The 20,172-nt window shown below is 39.6% G+C and overlaps 1 long non-coding RNA gene across 1 annotated transcript in view; it reads left to right on the forward strand.

The window, feature by feature from the left end:
• LOC141370581 (uncharacterized) overlaps positions 1 to 19,056 on the forward strand; it is a 33,510-nt gene extending 14,454 nt beyond the window's left edge. Inside the window, exons 3-4 of the long non-coding RNA XR_012374745.1 lie at positions 15,858 to 15,961; positions 16,661 to 19,056. This is a non-coding gene — a long non-coding RNA (uncharacterized lncRNA). The remainder of the gene's footprint in view (positions 1 to 15,857; positions 15,962 to 16,660) is intronic.
• The last annotated feature ends 1,116 nt before the right edge of the window (positions 19,057 to 20,172 follow it).

Raw genomic sequence — 20,172 nt, forward strand, 5'->3', positions numbered from 1 at the left:
GCATCAGCAAAGCAAATTAAAATAAGATACTCCGTCCATCACGTTGGCTCTATATGTACGAGAGCACTGAGTTTTCCAGTGGTGAGGCAAGACAGACACTTCCGTACACTGCTATAGGAAGAATGCACTGTACAGCCTTTCAGACAGCAGTTTAGCAATACTTATTTGAAAGCCTTAAAAAGGTTAATTTCCTAATTTTTTGAACTAATGCTATTTTTAAGGCTTTATATGAATGAAATAGTCAAAGATACAAATATTTGTGTATAAGGATATTTTTACTGTGTTTTTTTATAAGGAAAATCAGAAGCAATCTCTATGCCCAACAATAAGATAATATTTAATTATATCACATTTATGTAATGGGATATCAAGCAAACATTAGAATAATGTTTTTGGAAAGATGATGGTTCATTAGGAGAACATGGCATAAGTTTAGATGGAAAAGTGACAAACACAAAACTGTATTTATGGGATGATTCATATTTAAGTGTATTGTACTAGTGCCATATCTTGATTTTATTATAATAAACTAAAAATGTTTTCTTTTATTTTGAAGATCCTAAGTCAGTGGTCGGAACACTTCTTCTTAAAGGGCCACATAGCAAATATTTGAGGCTTTTCAGGATTTAATTTGCATTTAATCACAGGTTAAGGAGCAAAATCAAAGATATCATATAGGTTCTTACATATTTAAAGTTGCAAAATCATTTTTAGGTTGCAGGCCATTAAAAATACAGGCAGCTGGCTACAATTTTTCAAGCTCTCTCCTATATTCACAAACTTGGAAAGTTCTTAAGTAGCATTCTGGCTTAATATGTCTTATTCAGCCAAGTGGAACCGTTAACACCTGCCCTAAGCACCTCACAGGATTGCAGTGAGGATCTGATTTGTAGGGAAGCTTTTGGCAAATATAACCTGTTTTAAAAAAAATCACAATGTGGAAGAATTTGTTCTTGCCTAGACTTCTTTTCCTCTCCTCTGCCCACCTAAATCCTACCCGTCCTTCAAGGATTATCTGAGGTTAAACCCTTTTCCAAAAGTAACCCCCCTCTTAAAGGATGTGTATGCCATTTAGATGTGTGTGTGTGTGTGTGTGTGTGTGTGTGTGTGTGTGTGTGTGTGATACTTTATCTTAAATTAGGTGATAAGTACCTTGAAAGAAGTACTTGTCTGGGATATTGTTTTGTTTTGTTTTTAAGATTTTATTTATTCATTTGAGACACAGAGATACACAGAGAGAAAGCATGAGCTGGGGGAGAGGCAGAGGGAGAGGGAGAAGCAGACTCCCCGCTGAGCCAGGAGCCCAATATGGGGCTTCGACCTGAGCCGAAGGCAGATGCTTAACCATCTGAGCCACCCAGGCGTCCCTGGGATATTGTTTTCTATCCCTCACCGCAAACAGCTCACCTAATTATTTTGAATTTATTATATAGTTAAAGTACGCCAGTTAAACTCCATGACAGGAACTGTTTTGTCATGTCTATTCCCAGAATATTCAGCTTTTGTGATTCTAAGGAGTAAAGACTTAACCACAAAGCAATCTTTTATCTGCAAAATTTTAAAGATATGTACCAATAACAGCAAATAGGTACAAGAACATTATTTGATGTTTCCAGGAAATGCTTCCAGTAAACCATTACCCTGCCCTCCGACTTCACTGCAAACTAAAAATAATAATAGTAATAATATCTAGAAGCTGGAGAATCCATTGGCTTATTATAATCATTAGAAAGTTGATTCTCTATAAATTTGATTATTCTAATTATTATTTTATAGATATAAAATCTCAATTTTCATGAGATGAAATAATTTAAGCATCCTTTATGATGTTGCAAAACTTCAGTGATTATTGATGCACATGTGACCTTTCACATTTGTACACATTCCAAACCAATATCCTCTCTAGGTTTATTATTTTTATTTTTTAAAATATTTTCAGGTATCTTTGGCAAAGAAGATGCTTTAAGCAACCAAGACTGATTTAGAGCTTACACACTAATGACCCTGTGGTGTACTAAATGTGCTAGGAGTTATGAGAGATGTGAAGAGGTAGAATTAATCTCTTAAAATCATATTTTTACAAGATGGCCCATTCAGAGCTCAAGAACATATTTGTTAAAATATATAGCCATAAATGTGACCAGATGTGATATATGGGCTTAGGCAACAACTGTCCAGAGGTCATCAGTGTCTTACTCAGTAAGTGGAAATAATACCAGCTCTAAACACTTCTTCGTGTGTGTGAGTTACATGCTGTATACCAAATTACCCCAAAACTTAGCTTAAAATAATAATCATGTAATATCTTTGTTTCTCTGGGTCAGGAATTCAAGTACAGCTTAGTTGAGTGGTTCTGGCTCAAGGTGCCTCATGAGATTGTAGTCAAACTATTGGGAGGGCTGAGTCTCATCTACAGGCTTGGCTGTGGGAAGATTTGCTTCCAAGCTCACTCACATTGCTATTGTTCCTTCCCAGCTGCTGGCCAGAGAATTACTTCCTCACCATGTGGACCTCTTCCTAGATTGCCTGAGTGTCCTTATGATGTAACAGCTGGCTCTCCCACAAGAAATAATGAGAGAGGGAGAGAGAGACAGAAAGAGAGAAAGCTGCCCCAGATGGAAGGCTCAGTCTTTTATCACCTACTCTCAGATGTGGTCTGCTGTGTTCTCTTGGTCTCACAGACCAATGCTAATACAATGTTGGAAGGGACTATACACAGCATGAGTTCCAGGAGCTGGGAATCATCAGGGGCTAGTTTGGGAGCTAGCTACCATAATGATAGAATATTATCCATCTAGTATTAACTGTGATCAAATATTAAGAGTCACTAAAACCGGCATTTTGTCACATCCCTTGACTTGCTTGGGGCCCAGGAATGCAGTAAGCAAAAGTCAGATTCCTTTTGGCCTACCATATCATAGTCTGCATTATAGACTACATTTAAGGTGCCCTTAAAATGATGAACTTAAGTGGATAATTAACTCATGATTCATTTTTGTAAAGCAACTGGATAAAAAAGGATGATCTCATTTCCCTACTCTCTTTTGCTTATTCCTGTAGAGCTGAGGTCTAGATATTTGAGCTTGTGGCAGCTTCTTGCCAACACGGATTCCTGCATAGGTAACCTGTCGGCATCCACTCACATCGAGATACCTGTAGAGTTTAAGTAAAAAGGATTTAGTAGGGGCTTTTCATAAATTGGCACACTCAGTTTCCCCTTTCCTAGCTAGCAGATCAAGAGTTGGTATTTCTATATGGAGAAACATTAGCTTCATATTTAACTGTGTAGCTGAGAAGAGAAGACATTTCAGGGGAATTTGCTTTTACAAAGAAGGCACACACCAACACAACTCAAATCACATTGTGCTTTGCCCAAGTCTGACTTTCCTAGAGAAAGAGCTCGGTCTCCACTGCCCCCCACATCTACTTAGTTAAGTACCATGAGCTCTAAGTATTTAAACAAGTTTAGTCTTACCTAGAATTTCATTGACTATTCTGATCATGAGAGTTATTTTAAAAGGTATTAAAGATAACATAAACAAGATTTCCATAACCAGAGTTCAAATAAAACTCAAATGTTTTTGCTGCTTTCTTTTAAGTATTTTTAAGTATCAAAATCAAGACATAGAATAAAGAGTTTTCTAAATGAAAAACTATAACAAATCATTGTTAAACATTTGCAAGAGCAAAAACAGCTTCAGCTTTCATAATAAAGGAAGGGCTTGTAATATAAACATCTACACAGATATAATAGTAACTATATTTTAACTTTTTGTCATTTGTATTATTTATATTCTATGTTATTAATCTCTTTTTTTGTCATTTAATCTCAAGAGTCACCTTGGAGAGTCAGTTTATAACCCTTCAAGCTCATGAGACAAAAATCACCTCCAGGGTCTTCTCTTCTAGAGTCTTATTTCCAGAAACCACCATACCTTACCTGCCTCACTTCTCCAAGGAAGCAAATAAACATTTCTGAATGCCTCTGCTTGGTTTGCGTGAAAGCCAACAGTAGGAGCCCATGAGAAGGGGTGCATTTCTAGCAGCAGGAATGGCACTACTTGCCTTTTACTCCCTTTTCCCTCTTCTAAAGGAAACAGGACATTCTTAAGAAATGGAAGTCTCACTAGACAGGTGCAGGTGCTGGAGTCAAAAGTGCTGGTTTTGTGTCCTTGTCCTCTGATGCATTCCATGACACCCACCCCCTCCCCTCGGAGAAGGCAAGCTTCCATAGAATTGGAATCCTATGCATATTAAAGATTAAAACAGATTTTCTGTTGGGGAAAATGCAGCATAGGATGTTCAGCCAGATGACTTGGTGTGGAGGCCTACAATGCCATTTACTAATTAAGCAAATTTAGACAAGTTACTTAATTCTTTTGAGCTCATTTCCCTTGGGGGAAAAATGGGAATAACTGTTTATCATTTAGACTTATTATGGTGATTCAATATAAGTGTCTGTGAAAGTGCTAACCAATAAGAGGCAGTATTATTAAAGAGGTGACATATTGCTGGATTTCCCAGCTGTTACTCTGTCCCCCATGTTTTTAGTAGTGGTGGCAGTCACTATTTTGTGCAATTATTGATGCTGCTGGTGTCATTTGCCATTCCAAAGCTCTCTTCTGTCAGAGAGAGTTGTTTGTAGTGAGCGCTGCTCAGTTGCTAATACTCATTCAGTCTGATGGAGAGAGTGCTTGGTGGTCAGATGACCTGGGATCTGATCCCAGCCCTGCAGTTGCCCAGCTGTGTGAGCTTGGGCAAGTCACCGCACCCTCTCTGGGTCTTGACAATATCCTCATTATTTAAACAAGTGTTTGGATGAGGGGGATCTTCAAGGTTTTCTTCAGCTCAAAAATTCTAAATCTATAGTTATTTTAGAAGTTATATGATAAGTTATTAATATTTACTTAGGTGCCTTAACTATAGAATGGGCAGTGACCATTTTTTTTTAATGGCCATAAAACTTTTTGACATTCCTCCAGTTGAGAGGTGAGATCTGTGTGCCCTCCCCCCTATAAAAGTGGGCACACTTATTAACTACTTCCATCACTAGAGTACAAGGGAAATGATACTGCGTGAATTCCAAGGCTAGCTCATACAGAGTGATGCAGCTTTCTCCTTGCTTCCTGGGGTACTCATGCTAGAGCCCTGAGCTGTCATGGAGGAAGTTCCACTGTCCTGGGGCTGCCGGGCCATGAGGAAGACCAAACCATATGGAGAGGCCATATGTAAACTCTTCAGTGGACAGTATTAGCTCAGTCCAGAGTTCAAGTCATCCCTATCCAGATGCCAAACGTGTAAGAGATTATTCTAGACCCTTCCAGTCTTCCCAGCTGAGGCCCCAGACATTGTAGAACAGAGACGAGCAATCATTTCCATGCACGGTCCAAATTCACAAACCATAGATTCTGGGAATCTAATAAAATGGTTATTTTATACCACTTGATTCCGGGGAGGGGTTGTTATACAGAAATGGTAACTGGACGAAAGGCTAATAACACTATATTATATAAAGATAGGAGGTTGTCCTCCATGTCCTGTGCAACTGTGTAATTTTGAGTTAAAAGAAAGTGGAGAAACTGGTCATGAGATGGGAATAAATTAAGTAAACAGTGTTGTGGCTCAAACCCTTTAGAGCATCAGCTTTAAGGCCATGCCTTTCTCGGGTGAACAGGTGTGGCCAAGTGGGCTTCTGTTATGGAGGCCGTTTTCTCTCTGACTGCTCTGCCTTTCCCTTACCTCTTCTCACCCTCCACTTTCTTGCTTACATTTGAGGGTGAAAGGAAGACGAGGTTAGAACTACTTACTGCTGTTGTAAGACAGGCCCATTAGGAATATAGAATGGTGACTGTGTTGTTGTTGGAATCATATCCTAAATTTGCTCTTCAAGAAATCTTTGGTCAGACAAAATCTCACACATCCCCAAACCATGCGTCCATTCCTTTCTGTTTTGTTCTATTCCAGTCAGTGCTGATGGGTCAGGTCACTTCACAGAATAATGCTGGCTGCACTACAAAATGTATCAGGCAGAACCCTGGCTTCTAATTCATCCATCCACAAGCATGTATTGGTTCCATCAGTAATTTAAATAAAGAAAAACCCACAGACCAAAGCCACAGTCCTAAAGAACAATGTGACTGCTGCACTGGGGTCTGGTTACGATGCTCACAGAAGAGAGATTACCTGAGCGTTCTCAGATGGGCGCTGATTTCCACCAAGCTCCTGTCTGTTACCTGAGAGCAAGAGCTGAGGACCAGACTGTCCAGCTTAGGACACTGTGCCACAATGAGATGGACAATCCAATCTCTCACCTACGGGAGGAAACAAGCAAGAATTTATTTTCAAGCACAAGGCTCTCTGCCCAGCAAAGACAGGGCAATGAATCAAGAGTGTTCGTGATTAAAATGTGCATTTTTTTCAAATGCATTATCATTATCATCCTCATATTAGTCGTTCATTTGAGGAGTGCCTGAGGTGTATCAGATTATGAGCTAGTCACTTCGTGTGCACTCACTATACTCCTTGCAGTGGTCCTACAAAATAAACATCACTATCACCACTTTACAATAAGGAAAGTGCACACGGGAGTTAAACGTCTTGCTGAGCCTGCCCCTAAGGAAGTAGCAAAGCAAACGGTCAAGTCTAGAGTTGATGGTTCCGAAGCCCGTATTTTTTCCAAAGCACTTTTGGTTAAGAACTAAACCGGTAAGAGTCAGTCATCTATCTGATGCAAGCACCGAGGTTCCCTGTTAATAAAATCAGGCACTAAGAGAGACCTTGATAAACCAATGATAGAAAGTGGACTTAGTTGTAAGATTCTAAAATGAATGTCAGGTTTAGGCCTAGTAGGTTCAGTTTGAGGTTATTATTAGAATAAAATCAGTTGTGAAACGTTAAGAAATTGAGGTGTTATGAAGGATCTAAATGCATCAAACTGGAACTAGACAGGAAAATCAGACCTAACTTGTGATTAACGCCATGTATTTGTGTGATTTTTCTACTTATTTTAACCACACTCATTATGGTTTTATCACCATAACATTAATGACTACTGAGTACTGTCTCACTAGGAAGATTTTATTCATCTCCCTGACATTATCATTATCAGGAAAAATCACTAATAATCACCTAATTGCAACGAGGGTAGTCCTAGGCACTGAATGAACACAGACTCGGCTTCTCCCTCTCATAATTTATAATAGACAGGATCTTGGAAGTCCTTTCCTTTTATATACATATGAATGTACGCACCCACAGGGAAGGGAAAATCAAGTCCTACAATCCTCTCCCACCCTTATATCTATCCATCTCCATGGTCTTTACCTAGATCCGCATCTATTCACGTCCTATCATCCATGCATTTATTATTTATTTATCATATTTGAGCTGTAATATTTATTGCCTTTACCCCTTATAGCCTGGTTTAAGTGCATATACACATTTATGCTCTTTATGTGAGTGAGTCCAAACCCCCCTTTTCAAACCTTGAGCTCTATCTGGACTACAAAGCCTATGTTTTAAGAACAAAGAGAGCTGCCCTACTTCCATGGCAACTCTCTTAAGAATTTACTGAAAGTCTTGATATTTAGAGAATATCATAAAGGGCCTTCAACTTTCCAGGACACAAGAAGATGGAAAATCACAGGAGAGATCCTATCTAGGATATCATGTTAGGCTAAGTGATTTTCTCGTATACTTAGGTGACCTGTACTTTAAGGAAACCTTATATAAGAGAAAGTCAAACTTAAACAGAGGGAACATTAGGAAGTAGCTATTCATTTGAAAATAATTCTAGACAAAGTTCTTAAATATAAGAAGCCCCCACAAGGGTGCCTGGGTGGCTCAGTTGGTTAAGTGACTGCTTTCGGCTCAGGTCATGATCCTGGAGTCCCAGGATCGAGTCCCACATCGGGCTCCCTGCTCAGCAGGGAGTCTGCTTCTCCCTCTGGCCCTCCCCCCTCTCATGTGCTCTCTCTATCTCTATCTCTCTCTCACTCTCTTTAATAAATAAAATCTTTAAAAAAAAAGAAACCCCCACAAAATGAGACTTGACTCACGAAATTTCAGTTGACACATGATTTACTGTGACATAGCCTTCACAGCCTAGTCTTAGCCAAGTCATTAAGTGATCACACATTTACGGAGCACTGAGCATATTTCAGCAACTGTGCCTGGCTTCATGATCAACACCCAGAGCCCCAAGACCTTTTGGGACTGGGCTCCAAATCTTTTATCTCGTATGTTTATTTTAGTGCCAGAATCTATAGAATCCCCAGTACACTAAAATATATAAATCAGAGAGTAATGGTAGTACTTATCCGACATTGTACTTAGATTAACTAAGTAACCTCAAAATTGATAGTGATACAGCATTTCTTCAACTAGACTCATATAATTTAAGTAATAGGCTCTGCCTTTGTACAACATCCATCATCTCATTCAGAATATCAAGTAATCCAACATGGCACATGGAATGCTAATTTGGGAGCTCTTCATGGATCAGAAGTAAAAGTCTAGAAATTAAGTAAGATTAAGCTATTGTTACTATGTGAGTTTGCTATTTTGAGTAAAAAGAGACTAGGAATTTTGAGTTTGGGAAAGACTTCCCCAAACATATCTAAATACATCATCAAGCAAGCCAAGAGCAGACTATCAACTTTCAATGGAGAATATTCTTCAAGCCATGATGTTTTGATTAAAAGAAAAAGAAATGCAGTATTGTCCTTCTATCATTACTTCATTCAGAGCAGTGTTCAAGGCAAGAACACTTCAGTGCTCAAGATGAAGCTTTACAGCTTAAAAGAGAAAACTGAGCACAAAAAAGTCTTAATTCAACTGCTTACAACAGATCACCTTTTCACTGGCTTCCAATCAACCAGTATCAAAAAGCATGACAGTATGTTCTCAGCCAGAAGTACTGTCCACTCCAAGTTCACGGAATTGCAGTCCACATTCAGTTTATGAAAATCAGCCTGTCCCAAGGTCATGTCACCTTTTAGCTCTTCATACCTGGAGGGAGAAGTCAGCCTGACTTGTCCTTCCTCATAGACAGAAACCAGAGGATATGGGAGGTAGAGGGGGCTGGTGAGAGGTAGGGAATCCACACACCTGGGTCCAGGCATACCAGCTTTATGACCTGTACCATATCTCTTGTTCAACACCCAGAACTTCAATGACTCCACTTGATAATTGGGGATAATGGTTCTTCTCCCACAGGGAAGATAAATGGGAAGCTAATGGAATAATGTGTGTAACAAGTGCCTTGTATAGTTCCTGGAATATGGGAAGGGCTCAATAAATGATAACTATTATCACTATCTCTTGTTTATTCAAGAGTTTTATTGAATTACTGTAAATATTAGTTCAGTTACAAAAATGGTAGAAGATCCAGTTAATGGGTCGACTTTTAAGTCTGTCACCTGCACCATAACTACATGGCACTGTTTCCTGAAGGAGATAATTCGCTTCTCCAGTTTAAAGCATTTTTTTTTGAGTAGAAAAAATAATCCAGTGTCCAAACCCCTTCTATCCTGGTACTATGGGATTCCTTCCCCTCCTCCTTAAATGCACATTTTGCCGCATTACTTCATGATGAGGCTGGAAAGCCACAGAAGCATTATGAGTTTTATGTTCTGGAAACAGGAACATGGAGACTTCATTAAAAGTCTGAGTCCTGTTGAGGCCAGCAACATTAAGTGTGGTTATTTCTCATTAAGTTCTCCAGGCTCCTGACCAGGCAGGCCTCAGAAACCTTGTGGATTCTCCTGATGTTCAGGGTCCTCAGATGTGGACATTGCAAGGCCAGGGGACCCACACTCTTGGCAGTAAGAGCAAGGCAGCCAAATACTTCTATTTTGTGGAGACTAAGGAAGGAAGAAAAAAAATTAGCAAAATATACCATGCTCCCTTATCCACTGCATATGAGAAGATCCTTAAAGTCACGTAAGTGATGTTTTTACTTTTTCAGGGTGGAAAGCCTGCATATTGAGAGGTGGTTATATAATGCTAACATGAAATGAGTCGGTAAATATGTGTGTTTTGGTTTAAAGACACCTATTTTATTTTTTTATTAAAGATTTTATTTATTTGAGAGAGAGAGCACACAAGAGCGTGAGTGGGGGAGGGGCAGAGGGTGAGGGAGAAGCAGACTCCCCACTGAGCTGGGATCCCAACATGGGGCTCGATCCCAGGACCCTGAGACCATGACCTGAGCCGAACGCAGACGTTCAACTGACTGAGCCACACAGGGACCCCTAAAGACACCTATTTTAATATATATTATTGATTAATCAACATTGGACTCGGCCAACGCTATAACTCCTGCCAAAATAAATTAAGCTGACACATATATCTTCTCCATAAGACACTCCTCAGCCTCTTGCCCTTAGGAATACTACATAGCACCTCAGTAATATGCTTGGGGGCCATCTTAAGCAATGAAATCACCAACAACAAAAAAAAACACAAAAATGTGAAAAACATGGCATTAATTAGACTGCCTCAAGGACACTTTTACATTATGAGAACTGAAACAAGAAGGCAGAGCCTCGCCCTGTTGGATGTCAGCTGAGAACACGCACCGTGGGCAGCTCAAATTTATTACTGCTCCACGCACGTCCACACATGACCAGGGAAGCACCTTGACTGTTGATTTGGGAGTTACAGATAAATTTTAGCACATAGGCAAATTCACAAATATGGAATCCACAAATAATGAGGATCGACAATATCAATACACTAAAATCAGCAATAGTAGATATGGTTAAAGGCAGTTTCCAGGAGAAGTAGCATGACCTTAGCTTGTGCTAAGGACACCTGAATTACAGGGTGGCCATGCTCAAGGGCAGTGCAGGTTTATCAAAAATATCGTCACATTTCTAACAAATTGATGCTACACAGGAATATGGATCCATCCCTCATGCTTAAATTACTTACAGGACATATAAAGCCTGTCTGATTGCTTTAAAGCACTAAGGCTTGCAAGTATGAAGTATCTATTCTAGTAGCTGGTGCTTTGGTCTATTTTTCACACATATTTGTCTGCCTGGGGTTACTATCTGCTGTGTTTTAGGAGCCTCCTCTTAGAGAATTTCAGTTCAGGGCAGAAGCAGGAAAAGATAGTAAAACCTGTCTACTTGGTATAAGACTCCAAGCTCAAGAGTTGGCTCTGAAGGAATCAGGAACTTTCCACCAGCTCCTGTTGGCAACAGCTCTCCAAATGTGGTTCTTGAACCAGAAGGACCTTGTTAGAAATGCAGAAGGCTGGGACCTCCCCAGATCTATTGTCCTAGAAACTCTGAGGGTGGAGCCCAGCATTCGGTGGTTGAGCCAGCCCCTCTAGTCTGAGAATCACTGGCCTCAGGAATTTTCCTCATCACGTCCAGGTCACTTGAGTACTTAGCACAGGTCCTGGATACATGGTTACATCTCAGATAAGTGAGTTCATGAGTAAATAATGAAGCTTTAATTATCTATTTCCCAGAACCAGAACAAAATAATAAACTACCTCAAATGATAGCATGCTTTTAGGACATTATTTCAAGATCAATTCATATGAAAATTAATGAGTTATTGTGAAGTATTTTAACACATAGCCTATTAGTTTATTGCCCCATCAGTCAAGATAGGTTAATTTGAGTTAAGGAATCTTTTTTAAAAGGGGAAAAGGAGAGTGAGTATTCAGATGTGGGGGTGTGTTTATGTTGTATGTTAGTGAAATTTGCGAGTGTATTTGTGTAGATGGAAGCAAAAGTCAGAAAGAAAAACCTAGCATATTACAGTATCAGAATTATAATGAAATATGACATAAACCATTATAAGAACATTGTTTCATTAAGAAAGTCATTTCCACAGGCGCCTGGGTGGCTCAGTTGTTTAAGCAACTGCCTTCGGCTCAGGTCATGTTCCTGGAGTCCCAGGATCGAGTCCCATATCGGGCTTCTTGCTCAGCAGGAAGTCTGCTTCTCCCTCTGACCCTCCCCCCTCATGTGCTCTCTCTCTCTCTCTCTCTCTCAAATAAATAAATAAAATCTTTAAAAAAAAAAAAAAAAAGAAAGTCATTTCCCAGTTACCTAAATAAATATTTATTATACTGATTGTGCTCTGGCCAACTAGTGGTCCCGCTAGAACTTGTTATTGTGAGATATGATCTAATTGAATAATAGTCAGATTTTACTGAAAATACCCAGCATAGTAAGAGAATGTATACTTCAGTGTCAAAGGCCTCTGCCTTCTTTGCAGCCTGTGTTCTTAGGACCAGTCCTTTACCTCTCTGAAGCTCACTTTCCTCATCTATAAAATGAGGATATTAGAGAAGTCTAGGGTGCCTGCTCTAAAATACTACCTGAGGTGGACACTGAGCTGGATATGCAAGCATTAGCTTGAGAACTCGAGTCTTAGAGAAGAGGAAACACTTGAGGTAGAGGCAGAAATTGAAAGCCTGAGATTCAGTTCTTCACTGCTGGCTATAGAAAGAGATAGGCAGAACCAGCAGGAATGGTAGCCTGAGGGAAGAAATACTGAGGAGACATCAACATCAGGGCACAAGGGAATGCTGCCTTTCTGGTCCTAAGGGAATGTATTTGAATGACATTCATACCTAAGGAAAAATATAATTCCCCCTGGAATTCAACCCACCTCAGGAAGCCAACAAAGTAACGAATGCCTATTGCCATTCAATTATGATGTTGTTCTTGTGCATTTGACCTCATCATCTGTCCCTGTGGCTGTTCTTTCATAGAGTTTGATCTCCGACCTGTTTACCTGACCCTGGACCCTCACCTGCTTCCAGCTAAGCTTGTTTGATCTTAGAAAGGCCTTGATATTAGTCTCAGGAGATTTTACTCAGCTTTTACCATTTTGTTTGAAAATGTAGGTTTTATTATTATCCAAGTAGAGTGAGGCCAACAGACTGCCAGTTCCTAAGAGGAGGGGCATGCCACAGGACACTGGGCCACATGGGGAAACAACAGAAGGAAGTGAAAGGAAGATATAGTCAAGAGCCTTTATGGAGGTTTCCATGGGATGGAATGGGGGAGGCAGGGTAAGCAGGTTTATTATTAGTTAGTTTGGATCATTTTGGTGGGCTTTCGGGCACAGGGGCTGTCCCTAGTTGTCTGGTGCCTGGCCCTATGATGATTGGGACAGGCAAATAGTGGCATGGAGTGTAAGAGCAAGGTAAAGAATGCAGATTGGGGGATATGGGCTTTGGATTGGTTGGTTCACATATGAAAACCACACTGGCAAGTGAGTCCTTTACTCTCTCTGGTAACTGGAGCCCTGGAAACAGCAGTCTTTCCAGGGTCAGCAAGGCTCCAGATGTCAAAACATCAGAATAAAAAGTCGTATCTCCAATGACAACTTTCCCTCTGGCTACTCTCAGCCTCCTTTAGATGGTTCTCAGGTATCACAAGAGCAAAAGAAGGGAGTGTCTGCACAGAACAGGTGAAATCAAATACCCAAGGAGTAGGCTTGGACTTGATGTGGTCATATTCATGGCAAGTACAAAACAGAGCTATTTGTAGGAGACCCAAACTTCAAATCCATTGTCACTATTCAGCAGCCCCTGAGAATGTCATCAACACTCAAAACCTCTGACTTTGTTTTTTTTTGTTGTTCTGTTTTGTAATATGCTAACTAGTAATAGTAATACATAACAAATGATTGTGATAACCCAATGAGATAAGGCACTTTAAAACCATAAAGCACTATATAAGCTTACTATGTAAGCATTTATAGTTATTTTAACAACATATAAATAGAGGCAAATACTGAAGTCTTTATGGGCAAAATAATGTATCTTGGATTTGCTCTAAATCACCCCAGAAGACAAACAAGAAGTGGAGGGGATTGATGACACAAAATTGACAAAATATTGGTACTATTGAGGCTGAATGATGGGTATGTGGGAATTCTTTATATAATTTTGTGTATTTCTGATATTTTCATAACAAAAATTTTAAATACAAGTTGAGAAAGAGAAAAGAAGCATTAGACTTTAGCCATCATTGGAAAATTGCTATTACATAAAATCACAAACTCTATTGTACAATATTTTTTTTGCTATCACGAATCAAAGGCCCTTCTTTCCTTGGACTCCTGGATTGCTAAAGCAGTTTGATCTTGTCAATGGTTCCAAGTATCTCCAGGCTAAAATTGACTTAGGTTAATCAAATTCTTGTTATAATCCATTTGTGTTAAGCAATGGAATTCCTAATGGTAAAACTATAATCAACATGTTATGACTGGTTTATGATGAGAGGTCCTATCCAATTAGGAAATTTCCTGAATCAAAGGCTCTTCACTCTCAAGAGAGCTTCACTGAATAGCAGTGGAGGTTGCTTAATTAGTAAGGTTAAAACATCCTTCAGAAACAAGGTCAAGATGACATTTCTATCTGTGCCAAGTTGATGAAAGAATCCTCCAAAGACAACACACGAAATCTTGGAGTGAAAATTCCTGAAAGACTTACCCCACAGAAGGAAAAGGAAAATATGTTGATATTAATAGTATCAGTGGACTTCTTTAAGCACATTGTAGGCATAGGATTTACATAAGCATTTCCTTAAACTTTCCAAAAAGTGACCAAATTTTTCCCCAAATTCATTATTCTTGTTTGAAAAAATAAGAATCCTTAAAACAACAACAATCCCCCCAAAAACAAAACAAAAAAACTATAAACCATAATTCTAAGCCAATCAACAGAGGAAATTAAAAAAGAGGCAACTCTTGGAGAGTCTTCTTTTCATGATATGTACAAAGCCACTGAAAGAGATTGAAGAAACACTGAGTCAGTCTGTGTAATAAGAGGAGATGAACAACATAAGAGATCCCTTAATCAAAATGCTGTATGCAGTGACAAAGCACTTGATAATCAAGGTCTGCTAGAGAAAAGGAGAGAGGATGAATCTATACAAATATACTTGGTGCTATCGGTCCATTCAAACTATAAGGAATTATTTCCTTTTTCTTCCCATAACAAGAAAATCTCAGTGACAAATCCTACAAAATTCTTTGCTTTATCTGACCAGACAATTCTGCTTTCAAAACAGTTACATTCTTGGTAGATGGCATCAACTGTCAAACCCCTCATTTAATTCTGCATACTTTTTTTTTTTTTAGCTAACTAAGGATTTATTTCCAACAAAAATTAAAAATAGAAAGTTGAGAGCATTTCCCTGGGTGCCAGAGCAGGGAGGGACCAAGCCAAGGAATTTTCCATGGCTGGCTGATACCCTCACCCACTGGAGGGGTCATGATCCTTCCCTTCCTTGTTCCTGGGATGGGGTTCCTTCCGCAAGCACAGGACCCTGTGGTAGAGCCCACCTAGCAAGAGCAACTCAGCCTGGGCCAGTCACTGGGAAGGACAGAGCCAGGCAGCAGCTAGACCACAGGCCAAACATAGGATCAAGTCCTGAGTACCAGGAACCTACCCTCCCCACCCTCCCCATTTCCCGGGAACCCGAACAGAGTAAGGATGGCCTGTGGGAAAGAACCTCATGGACCCTGGCCAGGAGAAGAAGGCCCCAGTACCCCTCACATCTATTACCTCTGTTCTCTGGAGGGCAGCGAGTCCTGTCTGTGTACTTTAATATAGCCGACAATGATATTAAAATATTGTCCACTTTCTAAAAACAGTTAACTTTTCAAATTAGTATTGGGACACGCAAGTAGTGTAAAATAAAACAGGTCACATTATTTAATACTTCCCCACGACCAAGGCTAGCTTGCCTTGAACAGAAGACCTCCACACCCTTCCTATACTTTTCAACGTCACTTTAGTGCCAAGTATAAACAATAGTTCAGCTAAAAGGAAGAAATGAAAGCTTCACATTTATGGAATGTCTACCTTGTTCTAGGTAAATGAATTTCGTTAACTTTCCTTGTTAATAAGGAGGATATGGGGTTCAGGAACTGTTACGTAACTGACTCAAGCTTCAGCATTAAGAGCATCAGTAAGAGGGTAAGTTTCCACACTTCAAGCTTTATTTCTTTTTGCTACTTCCAAGGCCAAGCTGAGCTTTACATTACCAGCCAAATATTCATAGTATCTGCCACCTGCCTCCAATCTTGAAAAGTCACAAAGCTAAATGAGAGAACAGTCTCCTGCCCTAAGGACCATTATGTTAAAAGTGAAAAAATAAAGAGTGGAAGCCATCATCAAACCTGGAGAACAACATAAAGACCCACCTGCTGAAATAAGCTTCAACTTGACCCATTTAGGGTCACTGAAAACTGACAAGGTGTACACCTTGCCTCTCACTCCTCAAGCTTATTTTTCAAATCTTAATCCCCCTGATGTGTTTTTTCATTTCCATTTGATAAAACAATTAATTTAACTGAAATTATTAACAAAAAATAAAATTCTATTTTCTCAGCCTGAGTTTTCCCATAATTGTGAATAAACCACAAGAGAAAAGCTTTGTGTTTCTAACCAGAAAATGCAAGGCATTATATGGGATCATGTACTTGAAAGAACCTTGAAAACTGTTCCAAAGCCTGTAAACACTATGAAAGTATATGATTACATTATTATAGATCCCAGCCAATTTATGGCAAGCAAGTGTGATGCTAGGGTATAAAAGTTAAACCTAATCATAGCCAGGAATTTTGATTATAAGGCTGAATAACAATAAGGGTTTTACACCATCTCATGCCTTAGCTGCAGGGTTGCAGCCTAGAAGACCACCACCCAAGGCCAAGTGATTGCAGAAATTGAGCTGCTGGGACCAACATCATCTAAGAGAAGTCATCTGCACATTGGCCCATTGCTGACTCACCTCAAAGAGATTAACTGAAAACCCATTATGTATTTTCACCGGGGATAACCAATGTATGAGTCCCTGGCCATCCTTTCTCTCTTCTACCCTCATCCCTCTGTCATTACTTCTGGGCCCTTGACCCAGACCGTCCCTCTAAACCCTTGTACTCCATTCTATGTAAATACTACTCTATACAGTAAAATCTTCTATGAAGTTATCTGTTTCTTTGCTTAATCCCTCTACCTTGCCTTATGGGAGAGCCATCCCCCCTCCATGCAATTATTTTCCCACATCCCTCACAAGTGGAGACTGTTCATTCTCTCACTGCCATGGAGCTCAAAATCTGGATGGAGACTTTTTATCATCTGTGTGTCCCACCATCCCTTGCCAACAATGATCCTCTCTCTCACATGATACATAACAGTCTCTCCAACTTCCTCTTAACTGTCATTTATCACCCTTGCAGTCACACATCAACTTCCCTTATCCCTCAATCACCACCATTTATGAAAGGGCACAGTCTTCCTCCCCCACCCCCCCACCAAGTCCTGCCAATAGCCTGGGTGACTTTAGTAGCCACAGGAATGGCCCATCTAATACCTGGACCTTGGGTTCTCAACCCTGATCTCTTACGATCTTCTCTGCACCCCCATCAGCCACCTATTCCATTAGTATGGCCTTGAACTTTGTCATATCCTGAAATTACTAACTAAGGCATCCCTTATTTAGATCTTGACTTCTTTTCCTTCCAGCTTACAACTACTTTTCCAGCTTCTCTTGCCATGGCCATTCTTCCATCTCATCAGGGTCTCCAGATAACTGTCTAGATGCAAGGGATTTTTCAAATACACACAATTTTTTTAAAAGATAGAAGAAAGATTTTGTAATGGAAATGTTTATGTAAGCATCTAAAAACAGAGCTCTGGAATTATGGAGAAGGGTAGGAAGGGTGTCACAGGGAAAAGTGCAGTACAACCTGCTAGTACTAATTCAGGCTGTGCTTATTATAAAATATGGAATTAATAATCAGAAGCATTGTGTAAATGAAGTCCCTAAATAAATACCCTGTGTGTTTGGAGGCTCAGTGGAGAGGTAACACACGCATGAACATGAGCTGATGTAAACAATAGTTCCTGAAGATGATTGTGAGGAAGCTGAAGCAAAAGACTAAAATCAACAACATCACAGGTTTTTTATAAAAAGATGTGCCTGCTGCAGAAGAGTCTAAAAATGTGCCTGTAATAAAGTAAGGCTTACTTAACAAAGACAGCAGTGGAAGATGTGATGAACATGAGTCCATATGAAGATTATAAGCCCTACATGTGTTAACAATCTAAATGCATATGTTACACCAAAATTTAATACATAAAAGCAGAGGTGATTAGGTAGCAGCATGAGAACAAATTAGGTAAATATTATGATCTGGAGAATGCAGGACTTCCTTGAGGAAAAAAAATCCACCATCAAACCAGCAGAGGAAGACAAAGCATGTTCAGACCTTTGAAGTTTAGACATAGAAATAATGGGAAATGGATGTTGCTCCAGTAAGAACCCAAATTCGTAAGTTCCTGTGGCTGCAAAAGACCCAGGGCCAGAAGCAATCCAGAGGTGGATAGCGATCTGGAGAGATATCCAGAGCTACTGCCATTTATCTAATTTCATAAAGCAGACCCCTGGGAATCATCCTTAGTATCTTCTGTACTTCATGTACTACTATTCCAGTTGCTCAGCAACTTCTCTCCATTTTAACTCATAAATATCCTACTTCTTTCTGAGTTTTCACTGCCACTCCCCTTGGATAGCATTGTCTCTGGTCCAAACCACATCAGTAATAATTACTAGATAAGAGCCCTGTATTCAAACATGTTTTCCATGCCAGCAGCATCAGCACTATGTGGGAACTTGCCAGACATGAAGATTCTCAGGCCACAACCCAGACCCCCTGAATTATAATCTGCATTTTAATAAGACTTCCAGGTAATTCATATGCACATACAAGTCTGAGAAGCACTGGACCAAAGGACATTAAAAACTTCCTCACAGTTTTATGGGCCAGTGGTAGTGTAAACCCAAATTGGCTTCTACTGATCTAAAGGTAAAGAGAAATAAGAGCCCTCACTTGTTAAGAATACATTTAAACCGGGGCGCCTGGGTGGCTCAGTTGGTTAGGCGTCTGCCTTCAGCTGAGGTCATGGTCCCAGGGTCCTGGGATTGAGCCCCACATCGGGCTCCCTGCTCCACGGGAAGCCTGCTTCTCCCCTCCCACTCCCCCTGCTTGTGTTCCCTCTCTCGCTGTGTCTCTGTAAAATAAATAAAATCTTTAAAAAAAAGTATACATTTAAGCCTTTAAATTCTTCAATGAGAAAGAGTACTCAGAGTTCAATTTGTTGATGTTATTTGTAACTAAGAGTTCTTGAATTGCAGTTTCTGTGGTGTCTGTTTGTGGTTTAACTCCAAGTGGTGGGAGGGTAGAGACAGGAATTCTCCTGCATCTCCTTGTGGCCCCTAATCTAGCACTATAAACACCAAAAGGACCAACAAATTCTTGCTAGTTAAGCAAGTGGGGTCTTGAGTAACAACAATATAAAGAACCAGGATATCTATATTAAAAATCTGTGTGTTCAAAAACACAGGTGAACCTCAAAAATATTATGTTGAGGGAAAGAAGCTAAACACACACAAAAAATACACACTGCTTTATAATCTCATTTAAATGAAGTTCAAGAAAAGGTGAAACTATACTATGGTGATAGAAGAGTAAAGAATGGTTACTTCCAGGGAGGGGAGATTATAGCTGAAGAGGAACATTAGGGAGCTTTCTGGGGTGATGGAATATATCTTAATGTGGGTGGTGGTTATATGGATGGACACACATGCAAAAATTCATTGAGTAGTACACTTAAGATATGTTCATTTTACTCCAGGCAAATTATACTTCAATAAGAAAAAACAAAAATAAATAAAATTCATTATATTAAATATGATTTTCATAAAAGGGAAAACTTAGATAAACTTACTTCAGCACAGTATTTTGAAAGCTCATGCTACCAAGTCCTGGCCTAAGCCAGAGGTCATAGAACTACAGCCCATGGGTCACCATATTTTTGTTAAAAAAAAAAAAGTATTGGAACACAGCCACACCCATTTGTTTATAGAGACTGTATGTTCTCCCAAGCCTAAAATATTTACTATCTGGTGCTTTCCATAAAAAATTTGCCAAGTATACTGACCTAGGCCAATAGCTTGTAACTTCTTGGGGATTCATGTTTGTCAGAGAATCCAGTGAAAGCTATAGATTATCTCCTTAAGAAAACACACAGCTTCTTAAATATAAAATGTTACTTATAATCTCAGGAAGTTCCTATACCCTCTGAAGCACAGTCATCATCCCCAACTTAAGACCTCCTATTTG

This window comes from Callorhinus ursinus, unplaced genomic scaffold (genome assembly GCF_003265705.2).
Source record: "Callorhinus ursinus isolate GAN/ISIS: 27379988/994484 unplaced genomic scaffold, GSC_fseal_2.0 scaffold39, whole genome shotgun sequence".
NCBI lineage: Eukaryota > Metazoa > Chordata > Mammalia > Carnivora > Otariidae > Callorhinus > Callorhinus ursinus.